Here is a 25,939-nt window from a genome sequence, read left to right on the forward strand (position 1 = left end):
TACCATCCCATTTTTGTTTGTATAGCTCTGTAGTATAATTTAAAGTCTGGGATTTATTTGCAAAGGATTGTTTTGGCTATTTTAGGTTTCTTATTTCCAAATGAATTTCATGACTGCTTTATATATTTCTATGAAAAACATCACTTGGAATTTTAATAGGAATTGTATTAAATCTGTAAAGTGCTTTTGGTAGTATGGCCATTTTGATAATATTACTTTTTCCTATCCAGTAACATGGTAGATTTTTCAATCTGCTAAGGCCTTCTTCAATTTCTTTTTGTGTTGTGTAGTTTTCATTGTAGAGGTCTTTTATGTCTTTTGTCAGACTGATTCCCACATACTTTTTTTCAAGGCTATTACAAATGGGATAGTTTTCCTGATTTCACTTTCATTGGTTTATCTATGATGTATAGGAATGCAATTAATTTGTGAGTGTTAATTTAATGTCCTGATACTTTGCTGAATTCATTTATGGTGAAGAATCATGTTGTTGGCAAATAGGGATAGTTGGAGTTTTTCTTTTCCTATTTTTTTCCCTTTAATTTCTTTTCCTAAGTGCTTCCGCTAGAGTTTCAAGGACTATGATAAATAGAAGTGGTGAAAGAGGGCATCTTTGTCTTTTTTCAGTTTTTAGAGGGAATGCTTTCAATTTTTCTTCATTTAGAATGATGTTGTTTTAAATTAAAAATAGGTATCCTTTACAATGTTGAAGTATGTTTCCACTGTCCCTAGTTTTTCTAGTGTTTTGAACATGTATGGGTGCTGTATTTTGTCAAATGCTTCTTCTGCATCTATTGAGACAATAATGAGATTCTTGTCCTTAAGTCTACTTTTGTGTTGAATTGTGTTTATTGATTTATGTATATTGAATCATCCTTGCATCCCTGGAATGAGCCCCACTCATTCATGGTTTACTATCTTTTAAGTATGTTTTTGAATGCAATTTGTGAGAAATTATGCATCTATATTCATTAGGGATATCTGTCTGCAGTTTTCTTTCCAGGATATGTCTTTGTCTGGTTTTTGTTGTTGTAGTAGTTTTGCTTTTCGGGTACTGGGGATTGAACTCAGGGGCACTCCAATACTGAGCCACATCCTCAGCCCTATTTTGTATTTATTTGGAGAGAGGGTGTCTCTGAGTTGCCTAGAATGTCTCTTTTGCTTAGGCTGTCTTTGAATTCACAATCTTCCTGTCTCAGCTCCCCAGCCACTAGAATTACAGGCATGCGCCAAAGTGCCCAGCCATTTGTTTGGTTTTAATATCAGGGTGATGCTAGCTTCATAAAATGAGTTTGGAAGGGTTTCATTCTTTCTTATTTTATGAAATAATTTGAGGAGGATTGATCTTAGTTCTTCTTTGAAGGTTTGGTAGAACTCCATCTTGGCCTAAACTTTTCTTTGTTGCTGGCTTTTGATATATCTTCAATTTTATTGCTTGCTTGAAATTGAAATGTTTAAATTTTCTATGTCTTCCTGATTCAATTTAGGTATGTCATGTCTCTAAAAAATTGTTGATGTCTTTAACATTTTCTATTTTATGGGAGCAAAATTTTTCAAAATAGATTCTGATTATCTTCTTTATTCAGAAATGTCCATTATGACACTTCTTTTTTTATTTAATACATATTTATTTTAGTTGTAAATGGACCTTTATTTTATTTATAATGTGGTGCTGAGACTCAAACCCAGGGCCTTCCACATGCTAAGCAAGTGCTCTACTACTGAGCCACAACCCTAGCCCAGATATTTCCTTTTTCATTATACATTTTAGTAATTTGACATTTTTCTCTCTTTATCTTTTTTTGTTTATCTAAGGTTTATCAATTTTATTTTATTTTTTCTAAAGAACCAACTTTTTGTTTTGTTGATTTTTTTGTATTTTTAAAAATTTCATTGATTTCATCTCTGATTTTAATTATTTCCGGTCTCCTACTGTTTTTAGTGTTGATTTGTTCTTTTTCTAGGGCCTTGAGATGTAAGGTAAGGTTATTTTCTTGGTGACTTTCTATCCTTTTAATGAATGATTTCAGTGCAATGAACTTTTCTCTTAGAATGGCCTTCATACAGTCTCAAAAATTTTGATATGTTGGATTGCTATTCTAATTAACATCTAAGTATGTTTTTGTTTCATCCCTAATTTCTTCTTCTATCCATTGGTCAATAGTGCATTATTTAGTACAATACACTATTAAAGTAGCTTCTATTTTTTTATTTTATTATTGATTTCTAATTTCATTCCATTATGACCTGATAAAGATGCAAGTTATTATCTCTAATTTTTGGTATCTGCTGTGTTTCTTTGTGGCCTAGAATATGGTATATTTTAGAGAATGAAATGTGTGCTCTTGAGAAAAAGGAGTATTCAGTCATTGATGGATAAAATATTTTATATATGTCTGTTAAGTCTCAATTACTATTTTTTAGTTCTCTACCTTCTTTATTTAGTTTTTGATTGCAGTATCTATCCAGTGGTGAGAGAGGTGTGTTAAATTCACCCGGTTTTATTGTGTGTGGTCTATTTGATTATTGAAATTGAGAAGGGTTTGTTTGATTCACATAGATGTTTCATTATTTCTGGCATAAATATTTATGATTGTTATGTCTTGTTAATTTACAATTTCCTTGAGCAGTATGAAATGTCCTTCTTTGTCCCTTCTGATTAACTTTGCCTTGAAATCCACTTTATCTAATATGAAGATAGAAACCCCTGCTTACTTATGAAATCCATGTGAATGATATGATTTTTTCCCATTCTTTTACCTCCAGTCTGTGGCAGTCTTTGACTATGAGGTGAGTCTCTTGAAGACAATGTATTGTTGGGTCTTGATTTTTAATCTAATATGCCAATCTGTATCTTTCGATTGATTAGTTAGGCCATTTACTTATTGAGAAATGATTTCTATTCAATGAAATTTTGGTTTATTTCTGGATTTTAATTCAAATTAGTTTCTTTTTTGATTGATTATTCTTCTAGTGCAGTTCCTCCCTTTGCTGGTTTTCACTTTTATTTTTTGTTTCTACTTCATAAAATATTTTATTGAATATGTTTAGTAGTGCAAGCTTTCTAGTTATGAATTCTTTTAACTTTTATCATGGAAGGTTTCTATTTCATTGTTAATTCAAAAGCTTAATTTTACTGGGTATAGTATTCTTGGCTATCATTCATGTCTTTCAGAATTTGTTATATATTGTTCCAAGTCTTCCTAGTTTTGATGGTCTGAGTTCAGAAATCGACTGACATCTGGATTGATCTTCCTCTAAAAGTGACCTGCCATTTTTCCTTGGCAGCCTTTAAAATTCTATCCTTATCCTTTATATTAGGCATTTTCATAATGATGTGCCTTGGTGTAGGTCTGTGTAATTTTTTTGTACTTGGGGATCCCATAAGTCTCCTGTATCTGAGTTTCCATTTTATTCTTTAGGGTTGAGAAATTTTATAATATTATTTCATTGAAAAGATTGAGCATTCCTTTGATTTGTATCTCTGTGCCTTCCTCTATTCCAATAAATTATAAATTTGGCCTCTTCAGTGTAACCCATAGTTATTGGAAGTTCTGTTCATGGTCTCTTAACATCTTTTCTCCATGCTCAACTTTATTTCTTTCAGATCATATATTTTGTCTTCATTCCTTAAAATTCTATCTTCTAAGTGCTCTTGTCTGCTGGTGATGCTTTCCATTAAATTTTTAATTTGGTTTATTGATTCTTTAATTTCAAGAATTTCTGCTTGATTTTTTTTTTCAAAATCTCTATTTCATTATTGAAGTGATCTTTAACATCCTGTATTTTCTCTCTGATTTCACTCCTTACATTGTCCTTTACCTCACAATTTAGTTTAACTATGCACATTCTAAACTACTTCTCTGACATTTCTTTCACCGTGGTGTTGATGGATTCTGTTTTCAGTTTGTTTGGGGTAATTTTTCTCTTGATTTTTTCATGTTTGTGTGTCTACCCATCTAACAGTATGGATCTGATCCAGTAGAGTTTTTACACTATAGGCTTATAGTGTCCCTAAGTGTTCCAGTACCTCACCATTTGGGGGAGGCAAATAATAACAACAACAATAGTAAAAAAAATATATAGCATTAAAGCAAATAATTCCTGCTTTATGACATCTACAATATTAATTATCACAATAAACAGAAATTATATGATCAGTTATTGCCTACAGCTAAAATAGTAAATTTGCAAAAGGGTTTACAATTTTGAATGGTGGAAATGAAGAGAGTAGAAGTGACATAGGATGTGATGATTGTGAGGAAGGAAGAGAGAAGATTGAAGTAAAGAATGAAAGGAAGAGTGAAAGAAACAAAAGAGAATTCTTAAAAATTAAGAGAAAAAATAAAAGTATAAGAATAGACAAAACTCAAATATGCTAATCAAACACCTTAGTCCTCAAAAACTGATCCCTGAAAATAACTCACTTCAAAAATGCTAGAAATGAGAAGAAATTTGAGTATGCATTAATGTTCATGAACCAACAAGGTAATGATTAAACAGAGAAAGAAAGGAAAAAATAAAAAAGAAAAACAATAATCTCAAATGTTAAAGAATCATTTTCATTGGAGTTCAAAAGATTTTCAGCTTCACTTCTCAGCAGTGTAAGATGGGTTTTTTGGAGTTTAATGCTTGCTCCACGTTCAGGGAGGGGTTGTTGGAGTGAGAGAGTTAATCCCACAAGTGGAGGCAGGGTTTAATCTTACAGTTGGCTCCAGGCTCTTCACTTAATACTGATTGGTCTGCAGATTTTAAATCAGTGCACATCTAGGGCCCCCAAATTGTAGGTCCATACTGTAAGACTGCACCCCAGGGATCTCCCCTGGGTTTCACTTACAGAGGAGGAGCCAATTCTTGTTTCTCGGTTTCAAATTCAGTCTCCAAACTCAATCTCTCCCATCCCCACCTTTTGAATTCCCAGGCAGGTGTATCTCTCCCAGCCCATCCTGCAAGGAGCCAGATTGGAGGAGAAGGGGGAAAGCAGGCTGAATTTCCACAACCTGTTTTCACCTGTGTAAACCTCTCTCTAAGTTTAATTTTTTCCTCGTCACTCAGGCACACTGTATGTTGTGCAGTGTGGGTTTTCCAGGCCTGTATTTTGGGCCAAACTCAGGTTTCCATGTATTGGCTCTCCTAGCTGCTGGCCCCTGGGCTGTAGTTGAAAAATGATTCCTTCCTCTGTCCTCTTCACACAGCTAGGAGCGATTCTGCTTCTTTCCCAGACAAGGATAATGTGAAGCATGCCTTTCTTTTTACTCAGGCAGTGATTTTGATCTTTAAGCTCTCTATACATAGACACACCTCAAGCCTCCTAAAATGTGAGTTCCTTTAATTCCCTTATCCCTCCACTTTGCTCCCAGAGGGTTCACTCTGGTTGGTGTCTCTACCCATGTCAGCAGCCTATGGCACTGGGGATTTATTCCTTATTTTATTATATCTAACCTCCTGGGTCCTAATTCTGCTTTGAGTGTCCAATGTTAAATTCCAGTAAAGTCTCCCCCTACATTTTTGTTTACCCATCATGCTGAGAAGGTGCCAATCTGCTTTCTTTGTTTCATGCCATGAAGGAGCAGCCAGTAAAGTGACCTTCTCTATTCTGCCATCTTGATAACCTCCATAAAAATATTTTTTTTAGAAATATTTTTTCAGTTTTTTAAATAAGCCTCAAAGTGTTTCATTAGTTTGTATTATATCCCTAATCCCTTTGCACCAAATGTTATCACCATTTTCAATGATTGTGGTTATCAGAAATTCTGAACACACTTAAAATGAATTCTACAGTGGTTGATACCTAAGATGAATATGAACCTGCTTTCAAAGTCCACATCTCATTGACCTCCCTAGAGGTTTTCTGAAGGATAAATTAGGATATTTTACAAATGACAAATCCAGAGAGGGAAAACTGGTAGACAGAGGACTTTTCTCCACTGGTAGGTAGCAGGATATTAATGACATGTTATAACTAGGTTTCTTTTCTTGTGTTGAAAGAGGTGGTTTTATTATAGGTACACTGCCCCAGTATGCTCTTGTGTATTGAGAATAAATGATAATCTAACTTGTCATTTATCTAGCTGGTGTTAGACAATAATAAACTGCATAAGTATAAAACTAAAAGAGATACACAATCACCTTGACTTTCAGAACACCTCATAAAAGAGATGTTTTAGGTTCTACTTCTCCTGAGAGAATTTGAGTGCATTTTGGACAGCAAAAGGGCATTTTCTGTTTATACAAGAAAAATAATATGTATGAGCTTTGGGCAATTTAAGAAGAGGGCCATACTAAATACATATCTATCTTTAATAGCAAATATTTTCTATTTATTCCAATAAAATAGCTAGGTTTTACTTTGGGGAGCTTTCTGTTTTCCATGTTTCTGTCACATCATTTGAAATGGTTTGAACTTTAGCAGCTGATAGCATGGTACAGATAAATTTGGCTAAAGGAATGTATAGATAAACCAATTGGACCCAATAGAATATATTGGAAATATATGCTGTGGCATCTGGAATAAAAGAATCACCCTCTATTTGATTATTTTTTAGAACCTAGTAGGAATAACTACTTCATTTGAATTGAATTGTATACATTTGAAGACCAGTCAGGGAGAGGTTTAACAACTGTGGAGAGAAATATCACATGGATTCTTTAAGAAAACCTCTCAAAGCAGAACATGAAAATGGAAAGAAACTAGGCTTTTGATACCCTGCAGGATCCCCTAAATCAAGACACATTTTAAATCCAATTTATTTCTGAGATTTAATTATAGGAGACAATAGGTCTTCATTTATAACAAATTATTTTGAATTTCGTTTTGGTTATTTGAAACTAAAAAAAAAAAATAACAATTGATTTAAGCTGCTCTTGGATCCTCCAAGGATAGGAGGAGTAGACATGTGTGGCAGAAGCAGAACTGTCAAGATTATTGGACACACCCTGACTTTCAGTGAGAGTAATGTTCAGGCCACTTGGCTCTTCCCTCCTCCTTTAGCTTGGACTTAGTCAATAGGTGCTGATGGGTTTAGACTGCTTCCTACCCTCTGTCACCTCTCCCTGTTCCTGATGCAAAGAACCTAACTTGTGTAAAAAAAAAAGTAATGGTGAGTGTTATGGGAGGGTGGCCAGTGGACAGTGTCAGTAGAAGTGGCTTAAAACCCCATAACTTCTGATTGGTAAAGCAGTTCTGTTTTTATATCTTCATATGTTACCTATTCCATTAAGTTCAGTTGAAATTCAGTTACTGAAAAGAAATTTAGAATTAAACATTTTCAATCTGCAACATCCAAATTCCACAACTCAGAAATACTTATTTTTCTGCTAAAGACACAAATCTAAATGTGTGAAAGTTATAAAACCAGGAAATCAAAGATGAACTGAGACAATGATTTCTTTGAACATATAGGGATATGGATGGACCTGCAACACTGCATAAGAGTAAGCTCTGGATCTAGTGATAGAGCATCCACATACTGTTTTCATTGTCTCATTCTTTGGAATAGCTTTGACTTAACAACTGCCTCTTAAGAAAATTTTTCTCCTGCATGTAACTAATCCCTTGAGATCCAACTTGAGGCCACTTGCTGGGCCACTGCTGCTGATAAAATGGAATAGGGCAGGGCACAGACTGCTCTTCACAATTAGCTTTTCTACAGTTCCTTTCATTTAATCTTTGTCTACTGGAATAAACCCAATAATTGCCAATGAGTTTGATTTCAGTGCCTCAGATTTCATTTGAATGCTTAATAAGGGAGTATCCTATTATTAAAATGGTACACATCTGATCCAGAATGCAATTACATGTTTATAAATAAACCATTTCTAGTAAAGAGATGTTTCTCCAATAGTTTTAATGGGTACTTTTATTCAGGCAATATTAGAGTAAAGAATTGCTCATTTTATTCTAGAGGATATGGAAACAAGTAAATTCTACTTATAAATCTAATTCCCTTCTCCTAGGTTTTCTCATTTCTCCTTTGTCATGTTTCACAACATGATGCACTTATCACCACTCTCATTATTTTCTAAACTTATTTAGGCCACATTCTGTAGCCTCTTAACACTGAATTTGTCATTTTTAACTATTCTATGAAAATGGACACAAGTCACTTACATATTTTTCCTTTGCCAGTTGGCACTCAGCTCTGCTGAAGGGTCCATAGAGAAAAAAAGTATTGCCTACTGGTTTCAGAGTGCTCACTTGGTTGTGGTGCCAAGCTGCCAGAAGCATCCAGAAGCCAATGGATTTCTCCATCAGGGGATTCACCTGAAGATTTTTATATTACATTACCTCTGATGAAAGAGATTTTTATATTAAATTACCTCTGCAGCCCAGAGGGCAGGTTTTCAGGAGTTTCAAAGTCAACTTCTAACAAATTCCTCCAGCAAGGCATCACAGAAAATTTACCTGTCACCCAGAGAGCCCAAGTGGGGTTTTCTCCATCAGTGTCTGAATTTTCAGCCTAGAGGAAGAAGTATAACTTACTGGAGTGTTCTATCTCATCTCTAAGATTAGTGCATGTGTTTTGTTACGTTTGCTATGTTAATGTTATGTTATGTTATGATGCATTATGATGCACTGCATCATAGTTATGGACTCAATAATGTCCCTCCAAAATTCAAACATTGAATTAGTAATCCTGGTACCTCTGGATGTGACTGTATTGGCAGAAAGAGTCTTTAAAGATAAAGTGATTAAATTGAAAATAGGTCATTAAGGTGGCCCCTAATCCAATCTGACTAGTGTCTTATAAGAGGAGATTTGGACACACAAAGAGACACAGAGAATAGGCAAAAAAAAAAAACAACAGGAAAGGCCAAGTGAGGATCATAGTTATGAAGTTATATAATCTTGGAAGAGAAAGTAGAGGCAATAAATAAAATAAAATCTGCCACAGTTGATAATTACTAAAGTTAGGTGATAGGACTATGGAGATTTAAAAATACGTATATTTGATATTCTCCAGAATAGAAAGCTTATATATCGAAAAGTAAAGAAAGTCTACTAGCCAAGGAGAAAGACTTCAAGAGAAATTAAACCTGTCCTGATATTGGACTTCTATTCTCCAGAACTGTGAGGAAATAAAAAGTCACTTGGCCTGTGGTATTTTTTTATGGTAGCCCTAGCAAACTAGCACCTATATTATCTTCTAGTACATATCTGCTACTGCTTGTATTCTTCAGTGGTCTTGTTATTTCTTGCTAGCTAATTACTCTTGCCTCCAATATACTGTTATAGTTTTAATAATTCTTTAAACTTTGTTTGCTCTAATTACTGTATGGTTACTTTCTCTTATTTAGCCCTAGTCTGGTAAAATGTTTTATCAAATATAATTTTCCACTTTCTCTAAATCTCAATGCTCAACAGAAAAGAGTGAAAAGCTTTTCAAAATTCCTAAAATTATTTTCATAATTAGACTGAGAGTCTTCAACATGAGTAAAAATTTTTTGTTATTATTACAATGTATCACAGTTGGTATTTACATAACCCCTAATCTTTTTTTCAATTTTCACATGTGCATCTTTATCATAATTTTTCCGTTGTTACAAAAATCTTCATTTTTGGTCTACAGAAATCTCACTTTCACTTTTTTTCATCATCTCTCCCCAAATTATTAGAGACATTAAATACTCTGAAGAAAGCAAGACCAATTTTATTAGCAATGTTGTTCTTATGAAGTTAGGTGTTAGTAACTTACTGATGCCCTTTCTTTCATGATTGATCCTTTATTAAGTTTGTAATGTTGCCCTGAGTAGAAATGGGTATAAGTAATGAATAATGTATAGTGTTTTCATTAAAGCTAATATTTAAATAACTTATGATACAAAGAAACAATGATGTTCTATTAAGAAGAGAGAAGGGTGAGATTAGACCACATTGTTGTGCTTTGGTAATGGCAGCTTCACAACAGAAGTGGCATATGCATTAACTCCTAAACTTTAAGTAATAATTTACCTAATTAGAAAATCCTAAGCAAAAGAGCATTTTCAAATGTATAATGGAAAATAATTTGGCAAATTCTAGTACTAATGAAGAAGCAAGTATAACTAGAGCAACTTATTTGCATACTAGAAGAGAATGTTTTTGATAATAAAATATAAAAGTACTGGAGAATATAGGCTTTTTGCTTCAATCATATTAAAGTAGAAAAAGGTTTTATCAAGTTTTGCTCATATCATATTTAAGCATGTGGTTTTAGCTAAATTACCACATTCTCAAGGTTGTAAGGGGATACAAAATACACATGAAAGAGAAATTTGGGGTATAGACAAAGGGCTCCTGCTTGTCTGGTCAATCAATTTCCAAGGCTCTTCTAGTCCTTTGGATCGTCCTTGATTTGTTTATTTTGTTTAAGATGATAAAATTTAATAAAGTATCTTGTTCACATGGACTTTAGCTATTGAGATATAGATGTTAATGAGATAAAATGGTTCTATCCTTATGAAGTTTATAATCTAGAAGAAAAAGAAAGGCATTTCACATAAAATTATAAATTACTAGTGTTATTAAAAAATATGAAATGTTAAGCAGCATATAGAGTGTTAAAACTTATATCCTTAGTTCCTTTATTTCTTGATGAATAATTTAGTCGCAAACTCTAAAAGTCATTAAATAAGCACTCAACTTCTGGCCAGCTTGGAGTATAAGAAAATATTCCACTCATTTTCCTGCAGAATTTGCCATATTCTAGATTTTGTTCACTACATTTCTGTGATGTGAATACTTTTCTCTTACCTCTGTAATTTATTTCAATGAAAGTTAGATGTAGAAGCTAATTGTTTATTTAATTGGCTATTTATTTGAAGGATATTTTACAAAAGTTATTGAATATTTTTGTATCATATTCAAAGGCCCATAAGTATTTGTTGTTTCTTTTTATTTTATATTATGATTATTAAATGTGTTTTAGTGTAAAGTTCCCCATCAGATTTTCATAAAAATTTTTCTCAGCCATTGATGATCGTGTCTAAACACATGGTTTTATTCCACATTATAAAATGGTAGCATTCTAGTGGCATGTAGTGGCACATTCCTGTAATCCTAGTGGCTTGGGAGCTGAGGCAGGAGGATGGCAAATTAAAAGCCAGCCTTAGCACAAAGCAAGGCACTGGGGCTTGGGTTGTGTCTCAGTGGTAGAACACTTGCCTAGCATGCATGAGGCACTGGGTTTGTTCCCCAGCACTACATTAAAAAAAAAATACTAAATAAAGGTATTGTGTCCATCTGCAACTAAAAACAAACAAACAAACAAAACAAACAAACAAACAAAAAGCAATGCACATAACAATTCAATGAGACCCTGTCTCTAAAGAAAATATAAAAAAGGGCTGGGGATGTGGCTCAGTGATCAAATGCTCCTGAGTTCAATCCCCAGTACCCTCTCCCAAAAAAAGGTGGCGTTCTATAATTTTTCTTCATTGATTAGCTGGCATTCTTCTGCTAAATACTTTACAATATCTATAGTTTAAATACACTCAAATACTATTTTATAGGATTACATGATAAATATTTCATACTTTCCCTCCATTTACTACTCTTCAGAATAATAGTTTATGTCCATATCAATCACCAAGAGCAACCAATAAGGGTTACTTTTAATATCATTTTTTTAGTCTCTCCCATCATATTACCTCCAAAAATGGTTTTGGATTTTATATTCTTGAAGTACTGTAAAATCTCATGCCACTTCTTCTAACTTATAAGCTTTGTGCTGGGAAACGTGCTGAGAGACATCAAAGGCAATCCCAGTATCTTCACAGCCAAAATTTCTTTAAGATCTTCCCCAGAGGAGAGGAGAAGATGATAGAATAGAGGCACCCAGAAGTAGTCTGCTATTTCATGGGATAGAGACAAAGCAGCAGGTATATACCTGATTTAGGAGATGAGTAGCCATGGGTAACCACTGGAAATTGTTAGCAAAGAAAACAAAATCTGGTGAAAGCCAGAGACTAGGGGAAAATAACAAAGCAAGAAACAGAATACTCAGTACCTGTTGCTCAGCACCTCAGTCAGGGGAAAGAGACTCCCTTTTCTGAGGAGTCAAAAGCGAAAGACAAGAATATTACCATGATGCAGAAATGTGTACACTGCACACAAACCACTTACATAAGTAAGAGACCTAGAGTCTGCATAACAAGTTAGATTTAAAGTTTGATTTCAATGTATCTTTCAGCAAGCTCTCTTTTCTGAGACTATACATTTTTATGAATCAAAACATCTGCATAATCATATTTCAGGGTCCCCATAGTACCCTGCTCATTGACTATGCAGGAAGCAGACATAGGAGAAACTCTTGGCTTTGTGTATGAGTGGTGGGGTGTATCTGATACAAACCTTCTAAGAATTTTCTGCCAAGGAATGTGAATAGTGAAAGGGAGTGGAAAGGTGAGGGTGCTGCCTTCTGAAATCAGTGGTTCTAGGAATTGTCCTCTGTCACTGCAAGTGACACCAGTCTCATGTGGTTCCACACCAGGGTCAGATCTCTGGGCAACAGACAACTTGATTATGTCACTCCAACACATCACTTGTTCTTTCTGCAGCTCCAGATGCTTTGGCATTTGCCACGTCCCTGTGTGCATAAATATAAAATCTGCAGACCCAATGTAAGATGGATTGTGTAAGATTCATCCATCAAGAAGATCTCACCCACCGTGATCCCAGAATTTGTAATTTCCCCAGGTGTGCAGACTAAATACCACTGGAGAAATATACCTCTGATGTGGTTAATATTTTGCCTTAAACTAGTGGATGAAAAGTGCCTAGAGAAGTCAGAACCTCACCCAACTGGTTTGTTGAGAACAGAGAGGGATTTCAACAAGCTATAGTTATGACCTACAATCCCTGTCCCACCATACCTGGTAGATTCCAACATTAGAAAACCCAAGGAAAGATTAGATCAGCAGAGACACATCAGCTGCCCTCATTTGTTTTTCCCAGCACCTTGGTTAAGAGAATTTTTAATTTGATTTTTCTTCATCTGTCCTTTCATAATTATTTTTTCTTTGTTAAATTTTTTAGGTTATAATTTTTATTTTTTACTTTTATTTCTTAAATTTGATTTAATTTTTATCCTTTCAAATTCTTATCTTGTTTCTTTTTCTTTTATCGTTCACTCTCTTTATTCTTTGTTATTTTATTTATTTATTTTTAATCTTTTTTCACTTTTTTTCCCTTGTGCCAGGGTTTAATCCCAGGGCCTCATGCACATTGGGTAGCCTTTGAGCTACATTCCCAGCTCAGCGGAGAGGAATTAAGCTCAATGTTACCACCATTCAGATCTGCTCATTCCTTACAGGATAATTCTAGTTAGTGAAAATGGGGAGTATAAGCTAGCTGTGGACCTGTCCTGAGGCATGAAAAGCTATGTGGTGGCTGATTTCCTTTTCTGAGAAGATACTCCCAAAATATCTACAGAAAGTAAAAATACAATAGTCGTTTTCATGGTATCTATGCCAGTAGTCTACCGCAATCATAGCTGCACCTGATCTTATCATTTGGGATGATAAATCTGAAGGTGAGGCACATTTCTCAGCCAAAAATCTAAAGGTTAGGATGACATGGGATAATGTATTTTCAGTTCTAAGGAAATAACTACCAACCAAGATTACTATATCCATCAATGTTATCCTTCAGAATTAAAGAAGAAACAGACATTCCAAGATAAGCTTAAATTAAGGGGAATTCATGACCACTAGGACAGCATTAAAAATATGTTTAAGAGAATCTTGTACAAGAGGAAGAATAAAAATAAACAGAATCATGAAGGGATATGAAATAACAAATACCCTATAAAAGTAGATATGCAAATGAGAAACATGAAGGAATATAATGTTACTAATAAAATAAATCATCAAACTTCTAAGAAGAATGAAAGAGCAAAAAATATACATTTAATAGTCAAAACAAACAAGAAAATCAACAAAACAACAGAGACAAGTAGATACCAAGTCTATTAACTTTCAATACCAAGTCTATTAACTGTCAAATTAAGAGACATAGAATGGATTATAAAGCAAGACCCAATAATATGCTGTATACAAGAAATTCTTTTAATCCACAAAGGTGGATTTAAAGACAAGTCCATAAATTGACTAAAATTGAAAGGGTGAATATATTCCAAGTAAATGGAATGTGAAAGCAAGTAGGAGTAGTCATACTTATACTAACAAACAGACTTTAAGACAAAATAATTTAAAAGAGAAAAATAGTTGCTACATATTGATTCAGGGAACAATATATAAAGAAGATAAACATTTATAAATATATGTACCAAATGTTTGAACACCCAGTTTTATAAAACAATGCAAACAATGCTATTAGGCATAAAAGGAGAGATATGACCCAATACAAAAACAGTTGGCAAGTTTAATACTCCTTTCTCATCAATAGACAATTGTCAAAAAAATCAACAAAGAAGAATCAAAGATAAATTAAACTAAAAATCAAATGAAATTAACAGAAATGTACACAACATTTCATTTAATAGCTTCAGAATATGCACATGGAACTTTCCCCAATAGACCATGGGCACAAAGTAAGTCTTAATAAAACTTGAAAATTAAAATGATTGTTTACATCTTATTTGATTAAAATAGAATGAAACTAGAAATGAAATAGCAAGAGAAATGGCTGAAATTATACAAACACTTGTAGACTGCATAATACACAATTGAGTGAACAATTGGTTATTGAAGAAATCAAAGAGAACACTTAAAAATTTATTAAATGAAAATGGAAACATTCCAAAATCTTGGGTGTAGCAAGAACACTACTAAAAATCAAAATTTTACAATAAGTGCCTATATATAAAAATAGATTTCAAATTAACAACCTAATGATGAATCTCAATGTTTTAGAAAACAACAATACAGCCAACCCAAATCAACAGAAGGAAAAAACAAAAACAGAGATAAAAGCAGATTAAAATAGAGACTAAACAAACTGTACAAAGGACAAATTAAATTAAGAGTCAGTGCTTTGAAAAGACAAACAAAAATTCTAAAAAATCATCTATTGAGATAATCATGTGATTCTTTAATTCTGTTTATGTGGTGTTTTACATTTATTGATTTCCATATATTGAACCAACCTTGCATCCCCCTTGATGAATCCCACTTGATCATTATGCACTATCTTTTTTGTTGTTATTTTTACAGTGAGTTTAATTGTATTAAGGAATGACACAAAAATTCCATCTCACGTGTAAACTATTCTATTAGTTTGTAATGAAAATTTGGAATTTTTGAGAAAGATTTTGTGGCCAAAAATGTACTCAGAAGGAGAGAGTACCAGCAATGGTTGGTAATGTCTGTCAAGGGTACAGGAAATGATAGTACAAATGTCAGGTATTTTCCATCCTAAGTTCTTTCAAAATACCATTTTTCAATGTGGCTGCCTAAATTAATTTTATTGTCATACAGAGTTTGATAATTACCCATGTGAATCAGAATAAACATAAGAGGACATTTTGGCTAACTGGAGATTGGGCCTGGTTAATTTAAAAAGATTTTCTGGAGAATGTACATCATGAGAATTCTTTATTTTGTGCATACAGTTAATGAATTTTATTCTCCCCCTTATTTGTTATTCACAAAAGTAAATGGGAATGAACCTCAAAACAACAGTTGACCAAAAGAGAATTTTTCCCTACCATAAACTGGTATACCTGCTACAAAAACAAACAAACAAACAAAAAAATCCTGAGACTGGAGGCTTTACATTCCACAAAAGAAGTTATTTTTTTTTTGTTTTTTCTTTTTTTATTAAATTATTTATTTATTCTAATTTGCTATACATTATGGTATAATGCAATTTATTTTATATTACACATATAGAGAACAATTTTACACATATAGAGCACAATTTCTCAAGTCACTGTACACAAGGTATTTTCACACCGTTTGTCTTCATACATGTACTTAAGGTAATGATGTCTAACTCATTTCACCATCATTTCTACGCTCTTGCCCCTCCTTTCCCCGCCCTCCTCTTTGCCCTATCTAACTTTAGTTCCTCCATTCTTCCCATGCTCTGCCTCCATGTCATTAGGAGTCAACATCCTCATATCAAAGAAATCATTTGACCTTTTGTTTTGGGGAATTGGCTTCCTCCACTTAGCATTATATTCTCCAACTTCATCCATTAACCTGCAAATGCCATGATTTTATTCTCTTTTAATGCTGAGTAATGTTCCATTGTGTGTGTATGTGGGTGTGTGTATATATATAAAAGTTTCCCTATCCATTCATCTACTGAAGGGTGTCTATGTTGGTTCCACAGTTTAGCTATTGTGAATTGTGCTGCTATAAACATTGATATCGCTGTGTCCCTGTAGTATGCTGTTTTTAAGTCCTTTGTGTATAAACCGAGAAAGGGATAGCTAGGTCATATTGTGGTTCCAAACCAAGTTTTCCAAGGAATCTCCATGCTGCTTTCAGATTGGCTGCACCAATTTGCAGTTCCACCAGCAATGTATGAGTGTGCCTTTTTCCCCACATCCTTGTCAACACTTATGGTTGTTTGTGTTCTTGATAACTGTCATTCTGACTGGAGTGAGATGAAATCTTAGAGAAGTTTTGATTTACATTTCTCTAATTGCTAGAGATGTTGAACATACTTTTCATATGTTTGTTGATTGATTGTATATCCTCTTCTGAGAAATGTCTGTTTAGTTCCTTGTTCCATTTATTGATTGGGTTATTTGTTTTGTTGTTGTTGTTGTTGTTTTGGTTTTTTGGGGTTTTTTTGTGTTAGGGTTTGATGTGTTTTTCTATGCAGTTTGCCAATATTTTACTAAGAATTTTTGCATCTATGTTCATCAAGTTTATTGGTCTGAAGTTTTCTTTCCTTGATGAGTCTTTGTCTAGTTTTGGTATCAGGGTGATACTGTCTTTGTAGAATGAGTTTGGCATTCCCTCCTTTTCTATTTCATTAAATAATTTGAAGAGAATTGATATTAGTTCTTCTTTAAATGTCTGGTAGAACTCAGCTGAAAATCCATCCAGTCCCTAAGTTTTCTTTGTTGGTAGGCTTTTGATAGCTGCTTCAATTTCATTTCCATAAATTGATCTGTTTCTGTTTTCTATATTCTCCTAGTGCAACTTGTGTAGGTCATATGTCTCTAGGAATTTGCCCATATCTTCAAGATTTTCTAGCTTTTTTGGAGTATAAATTTTCAAAGTAGTTTCTGATGACCCTTCAGTGGTTTCTATAGTGATATTTCCTTTTTCATCTCAGATTTTGATAATTTGAGGTTTTCTCCCTCTCTTTTAGTTAGTTTGGTTAAGGGTGTATCAGTTTTGTTTATTCTTTAAAGAAACCAACTCTTTGCTCCATCAATCTTTTGAATTTTTTTTATCTCAATGTCCTTATTTTGGCTCTAATTTTAATTATTTCCTGTCTTTTAATGATTTTTGTGTTGATTTGCTATTTTTTAGGGCCTTAAGCTGTTCTGTCAGGATATTTATTTGGTATCTTTCCATTCTTTTAAAGTACAAGCTCAATGCTACTGACTTATTTCTTAGAACTGCCTTCATACCAGAGATTTTGTATCCCTTTTCTCATTAACTATAAGTACTTTTTTATTTATCCCCTTATTTTTTCTGCTATCCATTCGAGTATCATTTTATCTCCAGATATTAGAGTGGGTTTCTATTTTTTATCTTATTATTGCTTGGGAAAAAACTGAATTCAGTCATTGATGGATGAAATATTCTAAAAATGTGTTTTAGGTCCAAAATATTGATTGTAGTGTTTTGGGTTCTATTGAATCTTTACTTAGTTTTTATTTTCATGATCGATCCAGTGATGAGAGAGGTTTATTAAAGTCACCCAGTATTAATGTATTGTGATCTATTCAATTATTAATAGAGAAGGGTTTGATGTTTGTATACTCCATTGTTTAGGGCATAAATATCTATGATTATTATATCTTGTTGATGTATAAAATGTCCTTTTTTTGGCTTTCATTTTTAATTTTGACTTGAAGTCAAAATTATGATATGAGACTATAACTATTGCTTTTTATGAGATCCATATTAGTGGTATTTTTCCCCCATTTCACCTTCAGACTATAGATGTCTTTGCCTGTGAGGTGGGTATCTGGTATACAGCATCATGTTGGGTCTAGTTTTTTGATCCAATAAGTTAACCTATGTCTTTTGATTGAAGAGTTTAGACAATGTACATTCAACATTATTATTGGGAGATAATATATATTTCCTACAATTTTGATTTCTTTCTGATGTTTAGATTCAATTTGATTCTCCCTTGATTGACTATTCTTCTAGTGTACTGCTTCCCTAAAGAAAAATCTTTAGCTAAAAAAGTCTTTTAGCTAATCTAACCAAAAGGAATACAGAGAAGACCCAAATAAATAAACTTAGATATGAAAAAGGAGAAATTACAATAAATATCACTAAAATTCAAAAGATAATAGGGAAATATTTTTTAAAACTATATACCCATGAATTGGAAAACTCTAGAAGAAATGAACATATATTTGAACATAAATAACCTACCAAAATCTAACCAAGAGTTTATAAAAAATCTAGATGGATATATAATATATAATGAGACTATAGCCATAATAAAGTCTCTGAACAATGAAAAATCAAGAACTGAATGGATTCCCTGCTAAATTTTATTAAGATTTTAAAGACAAACTAATGTCAATGTTCTCTATAAAATATAGAGGGAAAGACCCCTTCTAAACTTATTCTATTATACCAGTATTACCATGCTGCTAAAACCTGATAAGAATACATCAATAAACAAAAAAACAAATGAAAAAGCAATAACAATGAAAAAATAGAAAAAGAAAAAATAAAAGCAAAACTACAGACCATTATCACTGAAAAACATGTAAGTAAAAATCCTCAATAAAATACTAACAAATTGAATTTAATAATACATTAAAAAGATAATACACCATGATCAAGTTGCTTCATTTTATGTTAGGGAAATAAGGATGGTTCAACATACATAAATCAATAAATGTAATATAGCACACAAATAGAGTCAAGTATAAAAATTACATGATCATCTGAATTGATGCTGAAAAATCCTTTGATAAAACATTCCTTCATGTTATATACCCTGAGTGAATTATGAATAGAAAGATCATACCCCAAGACAAAAAAGGTTATATATGATAAACCCATAACCCCCATTATACTGAATGGAAAAGTTGGAATCATTTCTTCTAAGATCAAAAAGCAGTCAAGGGTTTCCTCTGTCATCATTCTTACTCAGTATACAATTAGAAATTCTGACTAGAAAAATCAGGCTACAGAAATAAATAAAAGGTATATGAAAGAGGTAAGGAGAAAATCAAATTGTCTGTCTTTGCAGATGATCTTATTTTATATGAAGACAATCCTAAAGACTCTACCAGAAGAATTTTAGAATCGATAAATAAATTCAGTAGAATAGTAGGCTACAAAACCATCAAACAAATATCAGTAACTTTTATATACACCAATAATGAACTCACTGAGAAAGAAATTAGAAAAGAAATTCCATTAACAACAGTTGCCCCCAACACACACACACACACACACACACACACACAAATAAGTTACATAGGAATAACAAAACATTGAAGAAAATAGTTGAAGATGACATTGGAAGGTGGAAAGACCTTTTCCATGTTCATAGATTGGCAGAATTTATGTTATTGAAATGGCTGTGCTAACCAAAGAATCTTTAGATACTAAGGATGTTTTTCATAGAACTAGTAACAAATTTTTAAATTCATATGGAAACAAAAATGATTCCAAATAGCCAAAGCAATCCTGAGCAAAAAGCAATGCTGAATGCATCATAATACCTGATTACATAATGCAACAGAGCCATAGTAACAAAAACAGCATGTAGTGGCATAAAAGCAGAGACTTAGAACAATGAAACACAATAGAGGACACAGAAATAATTTCAGAAATCTTGAGTCATTTGAAATGTGTCAAGAACATGAACTGGAGAAAACACAGCCTGTTCAACAAATGTTTCTGGGAAAATTAAATATTTATGTGTAGAAGACTGAAACACCCTATACAACAACTAAGCCAAAATGAGTCAAATACCTGGATGTAAGAACTGAAGCTTTGAAACTGTTAGAAGAAGGCATATGGAAAACACTTCCAGATATTGACATAGGCAATGATTTCATAAGTAAGGTTTGAATAGTCTAAGAAACAAAAGCATAAATTGTCAAGATTCAATCAGATTAATAAATTTCTGCACAGTAAAGCAAACAAGAGTGAAGAGAAAATCTTCAGAATTAGACAAAATCTTGGCAACTCTTCACCTGACAGAGAACTAACCCAAAATACAAAGCCTTAACAACAACAAAAACAGGTAATTCAATAACAAATGGTCATGTTATCCAAATGGACCACTTAAAGTGGAAGCACAATGACCAATAAATCCACTAAAAAATATTCAATATTTTTAACCATGAGGAAAATGCAAATCCAAACTACATGGGGCCAGGCACAAGGGATCACACCTGAAATTCCAGTGAATTGGAAGGCTGGAGGCAGGGAATCACAAATTCAAAGCCAGCCTCAGGAATTTAGTGAAGCCCTAAGCAACTTAGGAAGACCCTGTCCCCAAATAAAAGGTAAAAAGGACTGGGGTTGTGGCTCAGTGATTAAACTTCTTCGGGGTTCCCCAGTACTGAAAGAAAGGAAAAGAAAAAGAAAACTACATTGAACTTCCATCCCACCTGAGTTACCAGGGCCATTTTTAAGCAAACAAACAAAAAACAACAAATGCTAGCAATGTTGTATAGGAAAAAATATTTATGCACTATTTGTCAAAATGAGAAATAGTACAGCCACTATAAAATAAAAACATTAAAGAAGGTTCCTCAAGAAACTAAAAATAAATCTACCATATGATCCAGCTTGTAACTCCTGGGCATATATCTGAAAGAAATGATGTCATCATACAAAAGAGATACCTGTGTACACCTTTATTGCAGCACTTTTCACAACAGACAAGTTATGGAATCAGCCGATGTGGTGATCAGCAGATGACTGGATAAAGAAAATATTATACACACACACACACACACACACACAACACACAATGGAATATATATTCAGTCATATAGATTGAATCCTTTTATTTGTAAGAAAATGGATGGAACTGGAGAACATCATGTCAAGTGAAACAAGCCATTCACAGAAAGACAACTATCACATTTCTTTTTCATATATGGAAACTAAACAAAACAAAGATGACCTGAAAATATAAGAGGGGCTGTTATTAGTTGGGAGAGAATATCTGGAGAAGGTTAAATGGTCAGGAGAATGTAGGAGAAGTGAGGGGTAGTATAATCAAAGTTCAAAGAAATGTCATAGTGAAAAGTATTAAATTGTACAATTAATATGTTCTAACTATAATAAAAATATTTTCCAGAAAAAAGAAACACCTTGACACCCCTACACAAAAGCAAATCAAACTTATGGTATAAATCTGAACATTTTTGTATGTTTCAATCCATTGCAGTTATTTTTAATTTTATGCTCAACTTTCCAATTTTGGCTACAATCAACCTCACATTTGGTTTCAATCTTTTTGATATGACTCCAAAAATCTTTGATAAGTTTCTTTGCTTCTGACGCAACAAGAAGTTCTACTCTCATTTTGAACATTTATTATTCTAGATGGATAATAATTTATTTTGGTTAATGACACTGATTCTTTCAGGAAAAGTTGGTTAGATACCAGAATCTAAAACCTAAGGGCATGTGATACTGATATGGTAAATGCTCTTACATCTTTACACTGATTTGAGATAGGAAATATTATCCAAGGAATACGTTAAGCAATCATATTGATTTTCAATTTAAATTTAGCAGTATAGGATTTTACATAGGTTTTGATTTTATATTTGCCATTTATTCTTTTTATGTGTTTTATTTGTTGTTTTTGCTGAAATTTTTGTTCTGAATTAAATTGACATAAATGCTTATTTTATCTATCACTGTATGATAATTTCAAAATCAATGTAACAATGGTATTGGTAAAAAATATGTTTGCTAAAACCAGGTTAAAATTTATTTGCAGTTCTTTTTTGTCTTGGCATAAATAGAATCATTTCTTATTATGCATAAGAAACACCCATAGAAAAACATTTTTAATGTGTTGGTTAGGATTCCTTTGATTACTGAAATGTACACACACATAAACATACACACCTTTCTTTGATAACATTTTTATATGCTACACACAGTTGTCATGTTTCTTTTGTACAGTTATATGCCCTGCCTTTCAACTGCAGTTTTACCATTGCACGCTATAGTTCATACAAGCAAATACATATAAATAGTATTTGGGTGAAGTAATTATTTTTAATAAATAAAATATTATAAACCAGCTATTTTAATATAAAACATCTTTTTTCTTTCTTGGCTTTTAACTGATTATTTACCATCAACTTATGTTATTTAAAACTAAATTTCTATTTCTTGAGCATGCTCTATTCCTTATAAATGTCTGTAGATCAAATCCCTTTCTTGTTTTCTATTTCCAAGATGTGCTATATACAAACCATTATATAGGATTCACCATGCTCCACTGTCTGAAGTGCACTTCTTGTATGTCTCTGCCAATTGATTATGAGAACTTGGAGTTTACAAACCTTATCTTCATACCCTCACTGTCAACTTGGGTATCTGGTCAGATTGTTAAAAACAAAGATAACAAGTCAACTTAAAAATGCTATTAAAATACAGTATATCATCTGAAAAAGTTGAGTTCATGTAAACATATATTAAATTGGGGAGTTTGGAGAGATGTTGGTCAAAGGACATAAAATTTTAGATAAAGTAATAAGTTCAAAAGGTTATTGTACATCATGGTGACTATAGTTTTAATAACATATTATATACTTGAAAATTGCTAAGAAAGTAGATTTTATGTGTGCCTGACACACAAAAATGATAAGTATGTGAGCTAATATACATTAATTAGCTTGATTTAGTATTCCTATATGTATACATGTATCAAAATATTAAGGTATACAAATATATATATATATATATGTAATTTTTTTCAATTAAATAAATGAAGTAATTTCTGTCTCCACTTTAAACTAAGAGGTAGGTTTTTCTTTTATACAGGGTTGATTAGTATTCCATCATGTGTGTATATTTTCACTAGAACATGTTCTCAATTTAGCATTACTTGTTTCAAATATACAAATATTTATAAATATATTTGGTATCATTGCAGCACAAATTAAACATTTTCAAGTATAAAGATTAGCATATTTTTCCCATTGTTAAATGATGTTGCTTATACCTGAGTGAACTCCTACTCTCAACAATGTCTAACCTCTTTCCCAAATATGTGTTTGTTTTTCAAACTAATATTTTAAAAGCTTATGACAGAAAACCACTTTTACACTTTCAATGGGCACTGTAGAAAGATGCTAAGACATGTTCATGCATTCTTAAAATTCTCAATATTATATTCAGTTGCACCCATGTGAACAGAAAGCTCTTTTTGTTAATTAAGATAAAACTACATGTAAAATCTTAGTCAACAGAATGTACTTGGTTAGCTTAAGGTTATATCCTCTTGCTGTTATCAGAGAGTGAGTGTCAAATCCCTTGCAGTTATAACTTTAGAAAAGGAAAAGTTTGAAAGTATGACTTCTAAGCTATGTCATGGTTTCAATTTGAATCTCTTAGCTTTAAGGTTAACATAATACTTTTTCAACCTGTCTCACTAATCTTCAAACCTTTCTCTCTTACCTGACATACACATGGTTCAGAGCTGCAATATTTCCCACTTACAATTTTTTTAAAAAATTTTTCCCACTTAGGGTATTTTCTAAAGCTTTTCAAAAATGTCTCAAATGAGTTTCATTTCCCCTTGTCCCTAGTCTCTGGCCACATCCATTCTACTCAACTCATTTATTCTGTGAGTGGTATATTTCACTTTCACTTAGTAAAATGTCCTTTAGGTTTACCCATGTTATTGCACATGGCAGGCTTTTCTTTTATACAAGGTTGATTAGTGTTCCATCATGTGTATAATTTCACTAGAACATGTTGTCAATTTAGCATTACTTGTTTCAAATACACAAATATTTATAAATATATTTGATATCATTATAGCACAAATTAAACATTTTCAATGTTCAAAGATTAGCATGCATTTTCCCATTGTTAAATGGTGTTGCTTGCACCCGAGTGACCTCCTACTCTCAGCAATGTCTAACCTCTTTCCCAAATGTGTGTTTGTTTGTTTGTTTGCTTGATAGGAAAGTAACATATTGTTATTATGAAAATATTAGAAACATAATTTTAATTTTAAAAAATCATAGTATTTAATTTGAAGAATCCTAATATTGATTTAAGCAGGATATGCCTTTGTTCTAAGAAAGCAGAGAATAATTGATTTCTCTTGAATATCCGAAGGAAATTTTGTTGTAACTATTCTTATGAGCGTGTTTGTCTTCTTTTGGAATTCTTGTTTTACCTTTGATCACCACTGATTTTCAGAAAGTGTTGGGTCCTACAGTTCCAAAACTGAATCAAGTGACCTTAGAGGTGCCTCAGAAAATGTTCAGTTTTTGAGGAAAGTACAGATATATTCAATTTGTTAGACACCACATATGTTAATAGCCAAAAACAGTTCATAGTTTCTTCAATAGATTGTCCTCATTCTTTCCAATGGTGTCAGGTATTTTTGAAGCTGGATTCTAAACAGTTGTATTTATAAAGAACAATTACTATAAAATGTGCTTTTTAAAAAGAATTAAATGTCAGGTAAATTACACATTGTATTGTTTTATTACAAGAAGATAACAAAGTCAGAATCTTTAACGGAAGAATATAAATCATATATATCAAATGAATGGCGTGTAAGTTCTGGTACAACTGCTTTTAAAATTACCAGCAAATAATGCTTAATTAAGTTATGAAAAATCAACTGTTAGAAGAAAATTTGTTTCTTGTCACTAGAAATAATAGGAATACTTATAGATCATTAAAAAATTATTTTAAAAGGGATGCAAATTTTTAACTTGATAGTCTTACCACACAGAGAAATGCATTGAATACCTTTATACTAGAAATATAACATTCATGAAGGCCCTAGCTGAGTAGACTGTAAGGTATTTAAGACATATTAATATGTACACTTCACATTAAGTTCAGCAGGCCACTTATACTAAAGGAAGAGTTTAACACTAATAATACATTGATTAAAATAAACATTTTCTAGTTACATGAGTAGTATTAATGAATTAATATAATATCTTATTACAAAACTCTAGTCATAAAATTTAGACTATTTTAGAATAATTTTGACACTATATTTTTTCTCATTTATCAATTCACTTAAAATATTTTTAATTGTTATGTAACTCATCATATATATTAGAGTATATTTCAAGACACATGTAATGATTAGATCAGGGTCAGTGCTATAACCATCACTTCAAAGAGCTATCATTTTCTGTGTTGGAGATATTCAAAATCCTCTCTTCTACCCCTTTTAAATTATACAATTAATTGTCTATTATCAACCATAGTTACCCAATTATGCTGTTTAGAATATTAGGAGCTATTTCTCCCAACTGCATGCCTATACTCATTCAGCCTTCTCTCTCTCCAGACACCCCCACCCACTTCCCAGCCTCTGATAGCCACTATTCTATTCTCTCTTTCTATGAGATTGAATTATAGCTTCCACATATAAATGAATAGATATAAAATTTCTCTTTCTGCAGCTGACTTGTTTTACTTAACATAATGTCCTCTAATTCCATCCATGTTGCTACAAATGATGGGATTGCATTATTTTTATAGCTGAATAATATTCCATTATTAATGCATACCTCCTTTTCTTTATACATTCACTTATGGGTAAAGACACCTAGGCTGTCTCTGTTTCTTGGCTATTGTGCATAGCGTTGTAATA

This window comes from Marmota monax, unplaced genomic scaffold (assembly GCF_021218885.2).
Source record: "Marmota monax isolate L192 unplaced genomic scaffold, Marmota_monax_Labrador192_F-V1.1 WCK01_AAM20220418_F8-fsc00115, whole genome shotgun sequence".
In the NCBI taxonomy this organism is placed as follows: Eukaryota; Metazoa; Chordata; class Mammalia; order Rodentia; family Sciuridae; genus Marmota; species Marmota monax.